At 44.2% G+C, this 18,745-nt stretch overlaps 1 protein-coding gene across 2 annotated transcripts in view; it reads right to left on the bottom strand.

Moving 5' to 3' along the window:
- The window catches only part of LOC131404702 (carboxyl-terminal PDZ ligand of neuronal nitric oxide synthase protein-like), a 287,659-nt gene that overhangs the window by 216,152 nt on the left and 52,762 nt on the right, over positions 1 to 18,745 (bottom strand). The gene's annotated exons all lie outside the window — the stretch shown is intronic.

Genomic DNA, 18,745 nt, shown 5'->3' with positions numbered 1-18,745 from the left:
CCACATAGGGCCTCTATTCAGAACATCTACCACAGAGCTGAAGGGAGGAATAAAGTAAAAGAGTTTAAAAATATCAGGGCTTGCTTCTTTTTCAGTAGCACCTAGAAAGAAAAAAAAAAAACTGGAAGGAAGATGCAAATTGTACTGGGTAATCAAGACAGGAGATTATCTGTATAAGTTTTATCTGTGGCTTCATCTTCCAGATAAGCAGGAGTCATCTGCAAATAAGGTTAACCAAAAGACCTCAGGTATTTTTTGCAAGCTTCTAGACCACCTCAGCCTCAGTGCTTGGTCAATATCTCCTAAAGTTTTTTTTTCATTTTCTTGCTTCCACCCTATTTTCTGGAATTAACTTCTGAAGACATTGATAAACTGAACTGTACTGACTCCTGATATGTGAATCACAACAGTAAAAGCAGCAAGACATAACAGCCACCCATCGACTTGTTTGACTTTCTGTCATCACCTTCCTTAGGGATCTCCCTTCATTTACAATGTTTCTGTCAACTGTTTCTAGAGACCAGGAAAAAACTTACATATGAATCAAAAATAAATATATTAGATGATTCTGTTTCTGATCATGTTGGAGAAGCTTACATCATCAGGCCTCCAACAAACAACAAATATGAAGTCTAGATAAAATGTGAAAAAAATAACCTTTCAGAGAACATACAACACAAAGAGTGAATTACAATATAAACAATGGACATTAGTTAATAATAATGTATCAGTACTGGCCTAATTGTAACAAATGCACCACACTAAGGCAACATGTTAATAATAAGGGAAACTGTGTGGGGTTGGGGAGTGAGGGGGTATATGGGAACTCTGCCACTCAATTTTTCTGTAGCCCTAAAATCACTCTAAAAAATGAAGTCTATTAATTGAAATAATAAAAACAACTTTGAAGGCACTGGAGAGAGACCAAAAACAGGCAGAGATTGGCAGGGAATCAACTTTGAAAGAAGGGAACTGAGTTGGGTGAGACTTGGTTTGTGCAGTTTTTCACCCAACAGCACAATCCCGCAAGTGCAGCCAGGCTGGCTAGAGCTCAGGCATCAAAGTTCACTCAGACAGCCTCAGACACCAGAGACTGGGATAGCTAGAGGAGCTTGAAAGTGAGTGCAGAAATCCCCGACAGGAGGGTGTCAGGGAGGGGGAGCCCCCAAATTGTGTGTCAACCCCAGCCAGGTCCTTGGATGACCCCCAAACTGCACCTGTGCAGAGGAGACTCCAAGGAACCCAGCAAAAGATTTAGGATTTAAGACCAGTCATGTTAACTGTCTTTAAGAACAAAAATCAACACTCTTCAGAAGACAACAGCAGAATCTTGTATCATGGGGCTGTTAAAACCCCACTGGCTGGCCAGTGCAGGCAAGGCCACAGGGAAAGGCCACAGTGCCACACTCTCCTGAGGCAAAAAGGACAGAGCCCCCATAAATGGGGACAATGTAAAGGTCCCTGGATCTCTGTGTTCCAGCTCTCATCTCTTCTCTGAAAACCACTCAGTTCTACAGCCTCAGTCCACAGCATATACCATGTAGAACTCAAGGAGAAGCCCCTCCTGTTACAGAGAAGAACAATGAGGCCTAAAGCAGTTAGCAGACAGCAGAGAAGGGGCGAGGTCTCCCCCCAGCTCCTGGCTCCCAGTCCAGACACTCTCGCCTGCATTCTTATCAACTCTCTCCCTTCACGGCCCAAACCCAGTCTGGTTTCTATTCCACCACCCTGCCTACCTTCTCACATCTCTCAGGTCGCCTGGCCACACTGTGTCCTCTCTCCAAAAATACACACAAGCAGTAAGAAATCTGATACTCTGCTTGTATCTAGAAATCACCAGCTGTGATGGGCCCATCTGAGTTAGTCTGGTAACCAATCCTCTGTCCTGATAACCTTCTGAAAACTGAGAGTGATAGGAGCAGAGGATTTCAAATCCAAAAGGAACCTCAGGACTCATGTCCAGGATTACGTCACAAGAGTAAGGTTAAATAAGAATGTATGAAAAGTATTTAGCACAGAAGGGTACTACTGTGTAAAGGTACCTTTACCCTTCCAGCGCTGACTAAATGTTGGCCATTATGACCACATCTAAAGTTGCTCTTTTTCACATCACCCTGTTTGTTTCCTTCCCAGCACTTAACATGGTCTGCAGTTACAGGTTTGCCTCATCCACCTGGCCACTCTCTGCCTTCCCCAGTGGAAGGGGAGCTCCCTGAGGGCTGGCACCTTGCCTCTTAGTCCCCATATTCCCAGCCCTTAGAACACCGCCTGGCAGAGTAAGACGCAAGGATCTGCTGAATGAATGAGAGGCAACTGCAGCCTACAGAAGTTAAGTGACCCGCCCAAGGACACAGTCAGCGCACGGCAGCACTGGGGCCCAGAGCCCGCTCTCCCCACTCCAGGCCAGCGCCACTGCTCCAATGGGAAAGTTCTTGCCCGCCTGTAGAAACTGCTCTTGGCACACAGCTGAGCATCCTGCTGAGCGGGATTATGAATGTGACCTGGGTGAAAGTTCTCGCCTCATTTAGCATCGAACAAAGCAGCATTAACTGCAGTGGCAGCGGTGGCCCCAGATTCCAGGGCACACACTCAGCCAATGACCTTCTACTAAACGCTCTGGGGGAGGGGAAGAAGAAAAGCTGTCTGGGGGGCATCCCACTCCCCATTTCTGAGGCCTGCTCTGCGTTCTCCAGGCGCAGAGGTGTGCGGGCAGGGGAATGGGGATTTAGAAGTCCACATATGGACATTTACCAGTGTCCTTACCCCCGAATGCAACAAGATAGAAGCCTCAGTCCTCTTTTACACACACACACACACCCAGAAAAGCTTCCAAAATGCTTGAAATGCAGCTGCACACCACGTCTTTATTAATTTGTAGTCTAAGAGGAATGAGGCACTTATATTTCTTCCTCTCTCTCAGCCCATCCGAAAAAGGAAGTACTATTCGAAGGCCATCTGATGTGACTGTGTCACTATTGATCAGAGGCTCAGCGGGGGCCGACGAATGTGCTGCAGATCACAGCAGAATCCTTCCCACTCCTCAGCGTTAAGGGGTTGGATGCAAAATAATTGTGGTAACTTGTCTTTATACTAATGCCTTGCAATTCTCTAAAAGGGACAGAGGGTAAGTAAGACTGAGCCATCCAACGTGCCCATGGAGATGCTGTCTCTCTGGGTTCTTTTAGTCTCCATTAGCAAAACCTTAGATGTGATGGCCTGATTATTTTTCTTTATTATGAGGATGTGAGAGATACAGCACAGAGGAGAGAAAAAAGCAGCAAAACAGAGAAACTGTTCTGGTCTTTCAACTATTAGCTCCTGAATGAACGCCTCAGCTCCAGGATTAAGCTCTCTGGCTGGCATCACAGAGACAGGAGAGGGGCAGATGCCAGGGCTGCATCCTGGGCAGAGAGTGCTTCCCACCCTGCCCAGATGCTTACTTGGCCAGTGGGTTACTACTACTTCTATGGAAAAATAAAGAAATGGAGGAAAGCCCAAGACACGGGGAGAGGCAAAGAGAAATGCAGACAAAGGCTACACGATAATGAAATCATCACCTGGAAAACAACGAGGTAAAGCAAGAGTGGAGAGATGAACAAGGAACACTACAAAATCACAGGGAAGTCAGACCCAATGCAGAGCTTCAGTGGCCTTAAACGTCATTTGATCCAACCCTTCATTTTACAGAAGGGAAAACTGAGGCTCAAAAAGAGAACAGAAACAGCTTGTGAGTGGTAGAATCAGAACCAATGGGGCTCTCCCTATCCTGCACTGCCAGACTGATACTTCAGTAGGAAATAAACAAACAGGATGAACACAAGCCAATGCCCCAGTAAGGCCTGGTTCACTACATTATACTCAAATTGAGATGGACGGGGACGCCTGTGCACGGTCACCTGAATGGTCGTGAGGTCAAAAACAAACCAATGAAAAATTGCAGGGCACCATGATTTGCAGTAAAAGGACAAGGGGTCACTATCTGATTCACCTGAATGACTTTGGGAATGGAACTCAAGATGCTCATTAATGAAAATGGACCGATGACACCGAAGGAAGGAAAAATCAATCCCACTACTGGAGAGGACCAGGGAAGTGAAGAAACAGATGAGAAGACCCCAGGTCGACGCTAGAGAGGGATCCCCTAATCCTCCACATACAGAATGAAGGTGTTCACCTTTGGGCAGCACCATCATTCTACACCTGCTAAATTCTAAGTATTCAACAAGCCTCTGTTTCATCCATAGAATACAGCTAGTATCTGTACTACCTATACGTCAGAGTTGCCATAAGAAACAAAATTAGATAAAAATGAAAGTTTTATAGTTAATAAAATACCATACAATCATAAAGTGATGATGTTCTTTATATCATTATGTTCTTGCTTTGTGGACCAACAAGACTTTGACGATACAGAATTTGCAGCGTTACAATAATCCCCTCTTGGATTCACATAGACTAATGACTGTGCATAAAGCAGGGTGATCCAAAATGCCATGGAGTCAATGGGAGATGGAATCAAGAATCCAGTCCCACAGGCTCAAACAGGAGAGAAGAGGGCAGGGGTGCAGTGTCATCAGTGACCAGGCCACACAGAGAACTGACAGACAAACACCCCCATCCACCACCCCCAGCCGTGGAATGGCTAACTATGACACTGCTCACAGAACCTCATGGGGTGGGCTCAGTTTGAGGTAAATACCTTGTCACATTTCCCTCCTGACTGCATGGGCTGTGACCAGGAACAGCCTTCCTGGAGTTGGGGATGCAGGATCTCTAGTACAACAGTCAATCATTTATCAGCATTGCTACTGAATGAAACCCCACAACTAAGTAAAATTTCCAGATAACTGGCAGGTACCCCATTTAAATATCAAAGTTTTCTCTAGTTTGAACTTTCTTGACTAGAAATCTTCCTAAAATATATTATACTCTGCCCTAACAACTGAGACTCTGTAAGCTATAATTCAATGTATTTCTTCAGGATTCAGAATAACCACTATATGCATCACTTAATATATAAGCTAAAATCAGCAATGACTTCACGCGAAATGGCTCCAGACTACTATTATGCCTTTTGAGTCCTTGAGGCTGATTTTTAGTATTTTTCTAATGCTTTCTACACTGTTAGCAACAAGAATGATAACGATATGCTACATATGCTTCTGCTTTGAACCATAACTGTCATCAAATCCCCAAGAAAGTACTAGCAAGACAAATCCAGCAACACGTAAAAAGGATTACAAACAATGACCAAATGAGATTCATCCCAAGAATGCAAAGTTGGTTCAACATATGAAAATTAGTATAATACACCATTATTAACAGAATCAAGGACAAAGACCATCTGATCATCCCAACAAAGAAAAAGTGTCTGACAAAATCCAACACCCTTCCATGATGAAAACACTCAAACTATATGAATGGAAGGGAACTTCCTCAACCAGATAAAGGGCATCTAACAAAAAACCCACAGCTAACATCATACTTAGTGGTGAAAGAATGAATGCTTTTCCCCCAAGATCAGAACCAAGTCAACGATGTCCACTCTCATCACTTCTAATCAACATTGGTCTGGAAGTCTTAGCCCAGGCAGTTAGGCAAGAAAAGAAATAAAAGGCATCCAGATTGGAAAAGCAGCAAAATTATCTCTATTCACAAATGACATGATCTTGTATACAAAAAACCCCAAAGTATGCACACACACACAATAAAAAACCTATTAGGATCAATGAATGAGTTCAAAAATGAAATTAAGGAAGCAATTCCATTTATAATAGCATCAAAAAGAATAAAATACTTAGGAATAAATTTAACAAAAGAAGTATAAGACTTGTACACTGAAAATTATAAAACATCACTGAAAGAAATTCAAGAAGACATAAATCAATGGAACTTCTCATGCTCATGGATCTGAAGACATATTAACACGGCAATACTCCCCAAATTGATCTACAAATTCCATGCAATCTCTATTTAAAACCTATAAACCATTTTTACTACCAGCACTTCTCATATCAAACGTGTGGATTTTCCACACCAAGTAATTCTCCAATTCGCTACAGACACCAACCGGGTGTTCCATAACTTAATTCAATTCTGACGCTAACTACGCAGAGTTAGTACAGACCCCAGAGGTTAAGAGGCTCAGTCCCACAAGACTGCCCCCCAACTTCAGATGCCAATTGCAGATCCTGGGCCTCCCATACTTCTATCCAACCAGCTATAAATCAGGACTTCCTATGATCCCCTTTCAGGTTAAATAATTTGCTATAACAGCTCACAGAACTCAGGGAAACACTTTACTTATTATTACCTAATTATCAAGAGTACAAATGAACAGCCAGATGAAGAGGTACACAGGGCAAGGTGTGTGGGAAGGGGCAAGGAGCTCTGGGAAGCCTCTCTGGGCATGCCACCCTCCCAACACCTCAATGTGTTCACGAACCTGTAAGCCCTCCAAATCCTACTGTTCAGGGTTTTCATGGAGGTTCCATTACATAGGCATAATTGATTACATCATTGGCCACTGAGATTGAACTCAATCTCCAGCCCCTCTCTCTTCCCCTTAGGGGAAGTTCCAACCCTTTAATCATATGGTTGGCTCCTCTGGCAACCAGCTCCCATCCTGAAGCTATTAGCAGCCCACCAAGAGTCACCTCATTAGCATCCAGTCAGGTAAAATTGAAAGGAGCTTCTCATGAATAACAAAAGATGCTCCTCTCAACCCCTATCATTCAGGAAATTCTAAGGATTTTAGGAGCTCTGTGCCAGGAACCAGGGATAAAATATATATATTTATTATATCACAATATCACAAAATCCCACCTGCCCTTCTCGCAGAAATTGACAAGCCAATCCTAAAATTCATGTGGAAATGCAAGGGATCCAAAATAACCAAAACAATCTTGAAAAAGAACAAAGTTGTAGGACTCGGCCTTTCCAATTTCAAAAATTACTACAGTAATCAAGACACAGGCATAAAGCTAGACATATAGCCAAAGAGAATAAAAGTGAGAGTCCAGAAATAAATCCTTACATTCACAGCCAACTGATTTTTGACAAGAGTGCCAAGACAATTCACTGTGAGAAAAATGGTCTTTCCAACAATGGTGCTGGGACAACTAAATATCCACATGCAAAAGAAGGAAGGTGGATTCCTACCACACACCATATGTGAAATTTAACTCAAAATGTGTCATACATCTAAATGTAAATGCTAAAACTATAAAACTCTTAGAATAAAACATAGGAGTAAACCTTTGTGACCTTAGATTAAGCAATGGTTTCTCAGATATGACACAAAAAATACAAACAACAAAAGAAAAAAATAGACAATCAATATTAAAAACACTTGTGCTTCAAAGGATACCATCAAGAAAGTGAAAAGACAACCCACAAAGTGGGAAAAAAATATTTACAAACCATATATGATAAGAGACTTTAACCCAGAATATAATTCTTACAATTCACCAATGAAAGACAAAAAACTCAAATAAAAAATGGGCAAAGGATATGAATAGACATTTCTCCAAAGATACACAAATGGCCAATAAGCACATGAAAAGATGCTTTATCATTAGTCATTAGAAAAATGAAATCAAACCCACAATAAGATACACTTCACACTCACTAGGATGGTTAAAATACAAAAGACAATAGCAAGTGTTAACAAGCATATGGAGAAATTGGAATCTTCACTCATTACTGCAGGAAATAGGGCAGCCACTTTGGAATTTTGGCAGTTCCTCAAAAAGTTAAACATGAATTAACATACGAACTAGCAATTCTACTGCTAGGTATATATCCAAGAGAAATGAAGACATACAGCCACACAAAAACTTGTACATAAATGTTCATAGAAGCATTATGCATAATAACTGAAAAATGGAAACAACCCAAGTGCCCATCAATGGATGGATAAATAAAACGTGGCATATCCATATAATGTAATATTATTTAGCAATAAAAGGGAATGAAGTACTGATATATGCTACAACATACATGAGTCTTGAAAACATTAAAAGAAGCTAGTCACAAAAGATTACATACTGTACGATTCCATTTATAGGAAATGTCCAAAACAGGCAAATCTATAGAAACAGACAGCAGATTAGTGGTTGCGGGGATTGGGGAAGTGACCGCTAATGGTACAGGTTTTCCTCTGGGAATGATGAAAATATTCTGCAATCGGAGAGTGGTGATGGTTGCCCAACTATGTGAATATACCAAAAACCACTGAATCGTACACCCTTAACAAGGTGAATGTTACAGTATGTAAATTATATCTCAATAAAGCTGTTATCTTTAAAAAAAAACACACGATAACTATCCCCTTTTGGTTTGCCGTGGACGAGAAAGTAGAATTGCAACCAAATTAGGTTCCGGGTGAGCTTCTCATGGGCTCTCCTTTAAGACACAGCTATAAGCCTCAGCATCCATTTTGGCTGCTCAACTCTCTCCTCTGTGCCTTTCTGCATTGCTGGCTGTCATCTGGATGCTTGAGTTCACCAGATAAATAATCCCTGGGGAAAAAATGAGCTGTAACTGTACTGAATTTTAGCTCTAGTTCTAGAAGATATATTTCCCACCCCAAAGAATACAAATTTTTCCTGCATTTTAAGAGTATAGCAATCCCATTTCATATTCCTACTCTCCAATGCAGTAAAATGAAACAGAAGCTCACAAAATAGACTATTTCAGTATCATGCTGAACCTTCTAGAGCAAAGAGTCCAAACACCATGCCATTCCTGGGACTGCCTGAGTGAACTAGGCTCACTGGGGTGACCCCAAAACACAACAGCACCAGACTTCCAGACAGAAGTCTATTTTTAAAGACACAGCAAGAAAAAAGATAAAATAATGCATTATACATTTTCCAACTTAAAAATTCCGACATTCAGAGACTGTGACTGAAAGGACAAAAAGAAAAAGTCAGGTCATGGTGACATTAACAAAAGGAAGTAGAATTTCAGGGTTGGAAAGGATAGGAATAGCAGATCACGTTGTCCGACAGCCCTCCCCCTCCACACATATACCTGAAATTTTAATCTCTTTTATAAATCCTTGTCACGTCGTCAACCAGCCTATGCTTAAATACCCCCATTGATGAAGAGATCACTACCTCAGACTACAGCTGTTAGAAAGTTCTCCCTTAAGTCAAGCCAAAATTGGTCTCCATAAACATTCAGACTCAGCTCTCTCCTCAAATACGTAAAGGTATGTCTCATCACTGTGGCACCCACAGGCCCTCTCTTCTGCACATTATAGCTCTTCCGGTCTTTCGAGTTTAAAGGACATTATGGGTAAGCCTTCACAATGCTCCTCCAAAAGGTGTCTCAAGTGCTCCTAGCTCTACTAAGCATTACCATGAGTGCCCTCTGGCCAACTAAGACGTAAGAAGGGGACACTTTTAAAGAGGATAAATTAAGGAGAAACAAAGTAAATGAGTAGGAGAAGAAAAACAACAAGAGAGAGAAACTAAAGAGGTGCCCAAGACGCCAGCTGCCAAGAGGCAACCCCAACAGACTGCGCTTTCACCTCGATGCCAACCAAACCCTGAGCAGCAGCAGCTCCAAGAACTCCAGGGAGAGACATGAGTCAGTCTACTCTTGGCTCAGCCACTAGGCTGCACTGGCTTTTAATCTGTGTATAACAGAGACAGGAGACACCAGTTCCTTTTTTCTCACACAAGAGTTGAGAATAGTATCATGTACTTTGTATCCCTGAAAGGAAAAATGATGCCGAGACAGACCAGTTATGAATATGACCAGCAGAGGCAAAGTTTGTCTCTGGCAACCTTTCACCTCTCACTTTTGGTCCCATTCCTCATCTTTCCAGGTACCCTGTATCCAGCCCTCCTCCCAGTGTAGTATCAGTCCTCTGGGCAATTTCCTTCCCCCCACCCCTTTTCCCCACCAAAACTTCCCTATCCTGTGTTCCAAGTCCTCAGCCTCCCTCCATTTCACACATAGCTAATTAGACAAACTAATCCATGTTAGGACAACACTGGCAGCAAACGGCCTAATTTACTAGCCTGGTCAGATGACACACTCGTACCTTAACAGCATGTCATGAAAACCAAATATCCCCAGGCTATTCAATGGCCATCAGAGTTTCCAGTACTGAGTATCAGATCAGTAGAGTAGATATTTGGAGACAGAGATGCCTTTTAACTAGAGCCTTGAGGGGGCTGGCCCGGTGGCATAGTGGTTAAGTTTAGCACACTCCACTTTGGCAGCCCGGGGTTCACAGGTTCAGATCCCAGGCGTGGACCTACACCACTCGTCAAGCCATGCTGTGGCAGTGACCCACATACAAAATAGAGGAAGACTGGTACAGATGTTAGCTCAGGGCAAATCTTCCTCAGAAGAAAAAAAAAAGCTTCTAACTACAGCCTTCAAATCACAACATGGAAGCTTCCATCTATTCTGCCCAAGGGTGAGTGATGGCCCTGCAGAGAGAATTAGAGAGGCTGGGATTAAAAACTCTTAAGGGAAGTAGCAAGGTATAGCAGAAAGAACCTGGCCTTTGGAGTCAGATCTGGATTGAAATCTGAGCTTCGGCTGTTTCTTCTATAAAATGGGAAAAAGCCTACCCTCCTTACAGAGCCACTGTAAAGACGAAATGAGATAATATATATAAAGCGCTCAGCACTTACATCTTCTCTCTGCCCCCTAAGTTAGTTCTCCCGGTTACACTTGGTTTCACTTATCAGAGTCGTGAGCTTCTATTTGTTCGATTCTTAGATTAACTGTGTCTCCCCTAACTAGACTGAAGTAACCAGGTGTCCCTGCTATTGTCACCACTGTATCCTGAGCACCTAGCACAATGCCTGGCCCAAACAAATGAACGAACAAACGGTAGCATTTGTTGTTAAGCAAGAACCTTTAAGACGTTATCTAGTTCTTTTACCTACCTCCAGGCAGCCCCAGACTGTTCAACTTCCATCTTATCACCCAACTTCCTGTGGTGATCCACCCACCAGTCCTTGTAGCAGAGTAATTAATCATTCTCATTATCATCATCATCATAAAACAGCAAAATACTTTGGCAATGATTTTTCAGATACAGTAATCCCTGTAAACTAAAGGAAGCAGGAAGTCTGAGGAATTAAAAGTCACAGTAACAATTCCTCTCACCAAAAGGTGGAGAGAAAGAGTAAAAAGGCCGTAAGAACAATCGAAGTTCAATCAAAGAGAAAAGAGTCCACAAGGGTAGCCAGTGAGAGGAGGCAGCAACGAGAATTACAGGGACTCTGAAGACAGTTTCTCAGAGAGAAGAAAAGATGGGAGAGAGATGTTAGCACTGCAAGGTCCCTCCATCTTTCAGTCTCACCTCTTGTTTTACTCCAACAAGGCAGGACACTAATGTCCAATGATCAAGTGTTTTACTCAAGGCCACCCAGTTAGTTACAGAGTCAAGGTGAGATTATGACCCAGGTGTCCTGGCTTCCAAGCCAATGCTCTAAAGTAATGACAGAATCAAATGCAAAGGCTTGGCAGTCCCAATCCCAGCTCTGCCACTTTTAAACTGTTCTATGAATTTGAGCCAGCTGGTCAACCTCCCTGAGCCTCCTCTTCTTCATCTGTGAAAAGAAAACTCGCAGGGTTACCATGGGAATTAAATGACACCATATAGAAAAAGCACATAATATCTCAGAGCTCCACTCCTCTCTTTATTAAAAAATTACAGAGCACTTTCTATTTGCCAAAGATCAGGGAGGAAGAGATTATAAGGGAGAAAAAAGTGTTAACAAGGAATGACCAAGCTCTATCCTAATAAAGAATTCGGTTTGGAAATGACTGTCTGGAGAACCTTGAATGAATACAAGAGGAGCTAGGTTAGGGAAAAGGAAGTGGTCCAGGACAGCGACAGAAGGCAACTGAAGGCTAAGGATCAAGAAATGCTTTAGAAAACAAAAGTAAGCGCCAAACCTGGCCTAAAAACTGACCCTCAAACCACATTGCTTGCCTCCCATTCTGAGAGATGCCAACGACGCACAGCAAGGGTTCGGATTTATCTGATGGAAGATTTTTTTTTAAGGAGAAATTGATATTTTAATAAAGATTTCTACGGAGAGGTGGAAAAGATTCACATTACATACCACAGGGCTAACCAAACCCATTTAGATGTCCCTGCTAGATGTGCCCCTCATCCTTGGAGCTCTGGGAGGTTCAGAGAAGAGAACAACCGGGAGGGATGGGGCCAAAAGCCAGGATGGCTGAGAGGCAGCCACTGGGGCAGAGGGAAATGCTGCAACATGTCCTGAGCCAGGGCCCTCATCCACAAAGCCTCCTGCCAGATGCTCACCTATCACGAGCCATGAGGTTCCTCAGGTGGGCAAGAGTGGGAGGGGTGGAGGCCAACCAGGATGACAGCCATCTCCGTCTGCCTGCGGCTGCCCTGGTTTTAGCATTGAAAGTTCCACATCCTGGGAATCCCACAACCTGGGCAAAACTCCATCCTGGTTGGTTGCTGTAAGGTGCAGTGTCCCCTCCCCTCCAGCCTGGTTTCACTAGCAAGATGGTGCAACAGTCCTGACCTACCAGGGGTGCTATAGGTGCAAGCAGCCTTGCCAGCCAAGCACACACCCTCTCTTAGAGGGGCTTAATGCCTCAGCTCCTGGGTAAAGTTAGAGAAAAGGAAGGAATAGGTACTGAGGGAGCAAGACCAGCCCCTCAGAATGTCTCCCAGGCAGGCAGGATCCCAGGCCTCAGGAAACAACTTGCCAGGGTTACGGGGTCGCCCTCTGAAAACTGGCACTCAGCTGCACCAGCTTCTTCCTTCGTTATCTGTCCAGGATGGACTGGGGAGGCCAAATGAACAAAATAAAATGCTACTTAAGGGCATAACAACAATTATTAATAACCACTACTAATATCAGCATATGTATTTCTGTACAAATTCCAAGAATTGTAAATCCCCCACCCGCCCATCGCCACAAAGCCTTATCCTCTTGGGCCACTCTTCCCACATTTACAAAACCAAACCAAAGGAAAACCACGTCCCCCATCATCACTACTGCCCACCAGAAGAACAGACTAACCTCTCTGGGCTTCAGCCTCCCTAAGCGTAAAACACGAGTAAGAATACCTGTTCTTCCTACCCTCAGAGTGTTTGTCAGGCTCACATGAGTGATCAATATAAACATATTTTGAAAAAGATATAAAGCTCTACAAGAGCAAGAGGTGATAGTTACACCACAGTAGAAACATGGCACCAGGACCCTGCCCACTAGGATGGAAGCAAAAGGGTGCATTCCGAGGGAGAAGGTAGAGCTGAGCCAACCCAAAGCACCGGACTTTCCAGGCTGGGGGAGCAGATTCTCCTTCACCTTTCTACAGCCCTACCTGTTCCCAGGATGCAGAGCAACAGCTCTGGCGGGGGGACTGCCTTGGGATACCACCTCTCTCCTAGAGAGGGAGAGGAAGTTCTCTTGCTACGGCCCAAGATTGCCCCCAAAAAGCATCACTAGACTGTTAGCGCTGTTGGTTTCCACTTTGGGATAGCTCAGAGGCAGCCTGGTACAGCAGAAAGGGTCTAAATTCCAACCTCTCCACATTATTGACTGTGGCGTCTTAGGAGAGTTACCTCCCCTCACTGAGCCTCAATTTCCTCATCTGTAAAATGGAGATAATACCTAAGTGGAGGGTTTGCAGTGAAAATTAGATAACATATGTAAAGCACACAGAGTGCACAATCACTAAGTGGAAGCTATTGTTATTACTCTTCCGTGAAGAGCCTGAAATTCAAAGGAAATGCTCGAGACACCATGGCTTCCCATCCCTCCTTGGGCTTACTGCCCTGCTGCCGCGCCACAGTCAGCCCGAGTGTGCTGGGCATGCAGAACGCCCTCAGGGAATGCATGAAGATTCGCTGACTGGCTGTGATGGGCACCACCAGTCTACTTGGTTGATATTTTTCCTTCTTGAATGACACAGAGCCTTTAGCATAGGTTTATATGACTTGGTGAAATATGGCAGAAACCACCAGGACAATATCCATGTTCTCCTCACCTTGCTGAAAACACACAGCTTGATGATATTTTCCAACCTCCCTCATGTGATCTTGTGAGTGCTGGCCAGTGAAATGTAAACAGAAGTGATGTTTACCACCACCAAGCCTGGTTATTAAAAAAGACTCCCCATAGGAAATTCTTGTTGTCTTTTGCATTCTCAGATGAATAGAGGCCACTGAGGACCTAGAGGAAGGCAGAACAACAAGACAGAAAGAGTCTGGGTTCCCAAGTGACTGCATGGAACTAAGCCCCCTTCCCACACAGTACTGTGAAGTGACTGAGAAACATTCGTTGATATAAGCCATTGAAACTTTGGTGTGTGGATGCCAGCCTCCAAGATGGTTCTAAATGACTCTCCTCCTGGTGTTGACACCCCTGTGTAGGTCCCTCCAAGTGTGAACACGCTGACCTGAATAACCAGTAAAATGCTATGGAAATGACTGAGTGCAGCTTCTGTAACTAGGTTTTAAGGGCATTACAACTTCCTCCTCTCTCTCAGCTCACTCTCCCGGGGTAAGCCAACCGCCACATCATGAAGACACCCAGTCAGCTCTATGGGTAGGTCCATGAGGCGAGGAACTGAGGCCTCCTTCCAACAGCCAGTTCCAATTTGCCAGCCACGCAAGCGAGCCATCTTGGAATTGGATCCTCCAGCCTTGTCAAGTCTACAGATGACTGCAGCCCCAGCCAGCATCTTGACTGCAATCCCCTAAAAGACCTCAAGAACCACCCAGCTAAGCTTCTCCTGAAAACCTGACCCACAGAAACCATGTGATATAATAAATGATTATGGTTGTTTTAAGCTGCTAAATTTTGAGGTAATTGGCTACTAATACACCGAGTATATTTGTTATCTTAGCTAGAGTTATTTACCAAATCAATACATTACATGTCCAAAGGAGTTGTCCAATGCATTCTGTTCCCTTGGGTTACATGTAACATTTAATGTGAGGAACAGATATTGGCTCCACTGACCAGACCAGCACTCTCTCTTACACACTTACATATTGTCTCTCTCACAGATCTACATATGCTTATATACACACTCCATGCCAATCCACAGCTGTTGTAACTTTCAGTTAAGGAGGGTATTCTGTCTGTGGAGTCATAGATGGAGAGGAACCTGAGCAACCCTAAAAGAAATGCTCAGTTTGTGTATAACACCACAGTAAGACAGAATTATGTGTTCATGTGCACACACGTGCATATGTTAAGGCACAGGAGAGACACTGAGCAACCACAGTGGGGAGAAGGCATGAGTTTTTAATTAATGGGACAGCAGAATGAGAGGCAGGCAACTGAATAGGGGAAGAACGGGCTTAGAAATCAAGCAGAGAGAGGGCAGGAAAAGGCCCTCATACACAGACTTTAAAAAAGGAAACAGAGGTCTAAGGATTGCCTCTAGTGCCATTGAGTCCCTGGACCACCTCCGCTTTAAAGCAAAAAGTAGCTAGCAGCACACTGTGCTGATCCCAGACAGCACTCCTAGGAGCCGCGGTGATGGGTACCATTAAATCAGATCAATAGATAGAAAAGCATCCAGAAGCACACACCAACCCAAATCCAGTTAAACTGCATGCAAACAGCAAATCAATAGCATTGCAGAAGTGCAGAGAGACAGACAAACAGCTCTGGGGCTGGCAGAAGTGGTCCAGAATTTGAATGTGCTTATCATTGTGGCTGAGAGGCTGAAATTGACCAAGAGGAGATAGATGGATAGGAAATGTCAGGAAGCAGCACTGCAGCAGGAGGCTGTGTACAAATGCAAATCATGCTGCGCCTCCTAATCTGGGGCAAGAGCGGGGAGCATCCATCAATGACAAAGTCAAAGAAGCAAAGGAAGATGGACTCTGTCTCTCAGTTCCCATCTCCATCACCAAAATCAACGCCCGTGAGGACTGAGGGTAGGACAGAGACTCCAAGTTCAAGTCCCAAGTCCCCAGCCAGAATCTCAGAATCCTTGTGCACAAGTCCAAGCTGCTTTCACATGAGTCACCAATTCCTCTGCAGCAGCTCAGAGCTGCAGCACTGCAACCCACACTCTGGTTGGCCTGACGCAATCCACCTCTTCCTAAAGTCCTAGGGCAACTTTAGAGGGCAGTATTCATCCCAGAGAGGCCAAGAGGCACCTCTTCTTCCATCTGCTCAAAGGCAGCTCCCTTCACGCTACAGCCAGCTGAGAAGCAATTAAAGAAAAAGACAAGACACAAAAAACAACCTTCTTACTATGGTTCTTCCACCAACTTTCTCCTCGTTGGCAAATCACCTGACATTAGTCTCCCATCTGTAAAAGGTAAGGAGTAGCCATTTACCCACCTCTGCAGCACGGGAGGAAAGAAAAGGAATATATCTGGAAAGCAGTGGGAGAATGAGAGACCAAGCCTGGGTATCATACCAGTAAAAGAGAATCTGGGTTTCTAATCTGACATTTCATTTCAAAAACTGCTGCTGGTTGTATGTTTTCCAGTAGGGTACAGTAATTTACCAGACTGAAGCTCCATAAGGAAAAGGGTGCTGTCTTGTACCTCTTTTGTATCCAGCCCAGTGCTGGGTACACAGTAGGAATTCAAAGAATTAGAAGAAATTAGATAAAAGTAAGAGTAAGGGGCTGGGGTAGGGGGATCATGAGCCCAGATTTCTACAGTGAAATACTTGGTCACATCAACAACACAAATTTTAAAAATATTAAGTGAAGGAGCCCCATCTGTTTTCCTGCCCTGGAATCACCTCTCTTCTCTGTTACGTTTCTTTAAATTCCACCCACGTTCAGGATGCAGCTCAAATCTCATTTTCTTCCCTATGCAATATTCCCTGACCCCTCCAGCCCAGAGCAGTATCTCCCTCCTCTGAAGATCTGCAGCATTTGTTGAAACCATTTTTATAGGACTAACTTGGTCTGTTTTAATGTTTTCACTTTCTCATATAACAGAGCTTTCACTATACTCCCAGAAACTTAGGATCCTAGATTGTATCATGTACCTAAATCACACCCCCTACAACATTTAACAGCCATATACACCCAGGAAGGTGAATACAGAATTTTTGAATAAATTTAAAAAGTTTAGGCTAGCCCCGTGGCTTAGCGGTTAAGTGCGCACGCTCCGCTGCTGGCGGCCCGAGTTCGGATCCCAGGCGCGCACCGACGCGCGGCTTCTCCGGCCATGCTGAGGCCGCGTCCCGCATACAGCAACTTAGAAGGATGTGCAGCTATGACATACAACTATCTACTGGGGCTTTGGGGGAAAAATAAATAAATAAAATCTTTAAAAAAAAAAAAAAGTTTAGAGTTCCCACTTAGAGAGTCCGTTTATAATATTCCATTTCCTAGACATTTAAGTAACATAGACAAATCAATGACATGCAGTCCACTAAATGCACAAAATTCATTTAGAATGAGGCCTTTGGTGTTCTAGAAAGCAGGTGTGTCTGTTTGCCACTGTTAGTCTTGAAATTCAATTACCCTTCCTGAGTTTCCACAGAGGTCAGAAGTGTCCCAGCCACCCTCACGCTTTAAGGCAGATCCCCAGATGGTGACGGTCATTGCCAAGTTACAAAGTAAACCTGGGTCTGCCACCTCCCCGCACAGACACAGCCTTCTCCTTGGGAGATGGAGAAGGCTTCTGCTTCCCAGAGTCCAAAGCAAATGCCAGTTCTGCAGACGGAACAGGTGTCCCCCCATCAAGATCACATCCACAAATTCAGGACGTTTGTACCAACTGTTCCTGTCCTCCAGTACTGGAAATCTTCCAGAAAGAGGAAGAAATTCATCTTCCCGCGGATTCCAAGTGCCTGTCATTTCCTCTTGCAATAAATGAAAGACAAAAGCCTTTGCAGATACTCAGCAGGCACACTGGCCTTGAGGAGCCTGCAGCCTGACATGACCCGGCTAGTCCTTCCTTCAGCCAGCCCATCACTCAGCCACCCCCCATCACCACTGAGGATATAAAAACAAAGACGTGATGCCTGTCTCCTAACAGTACACATGAAAGACAGACATATGCTTCAATAAGACAATGTGCTAATAAGCTCATTGCTGTGATGAGGTTATATCTACAAAGCACAATAGAAGCACAGGGAAGGATAAACACCTAGGTTTTAGGTGTTGGTCAGAGGTCAGAGGTCTTCACGGAGGAGACAGAACTTGAAGAACGAGGAGCTGCTGTGAGATGGAAACAGGAACAGGCCGGTTCCCGCAGGAGCACCAGCTCACACAGAGACAGAATGAAGGAGGCATGGCCCGGAGGCCTGTTCAGATGCCACACGTCCTCTAGCCCTGAGATCTAAGGATTTTTGCGCAGCAAACTTTGGTCAGATTTATATGGCAGCATCTTGGATGACGGATTGGAGGGGGTAAGAGAGACCAGGAAGAGACGAGGAGGATCAGAACCAGAGCAATAGAATCGGGGACAGGACGAGCAGCTAAGAGGTAGTAGGGACAGACCTTGGAAACTCACCAGATGTGGTCCTTAGGGAGGGAGGCGAATCCAGGGTGGTTTTCAGGATTCCTTTAACCTTTAACTCGCTGCATCTCCACCTTCACCCACTCGCCTACCCCTCCTCCCCCACTTACACCACCACAGTTTTGCTCTGAGGTATGTTATCCATTCTGCCTCTGCTTGCTATGACTCACTCCTCAGATTTGTGTAATTTAGCATAAATGCTGTCTTGATGGCTCTGTCACCTTTGTTTTATCCCATTTAATTGAATTCCTAAGGTGTCCTTTTGAA

This window comes from Diceros bicornis, chromosome 4, assembly GCF_020826845.1.
Source record: "Diceros bicornis minor isolate mBicDic1 chromosome 4, mDicBic1.mat.cur, whole genome shotgun sequence".
Lineage (NCBI taxonomy): Eukaryota > Metazoa > Chordata > Mammalia > Perissodactyla > Rhinocerotidae > Diceros > Diceros bicornis.
Note: the sequence above shows the minus strand (reverse complement) of the source record. Positions and strands in the feature narration are given on the sequence as shown.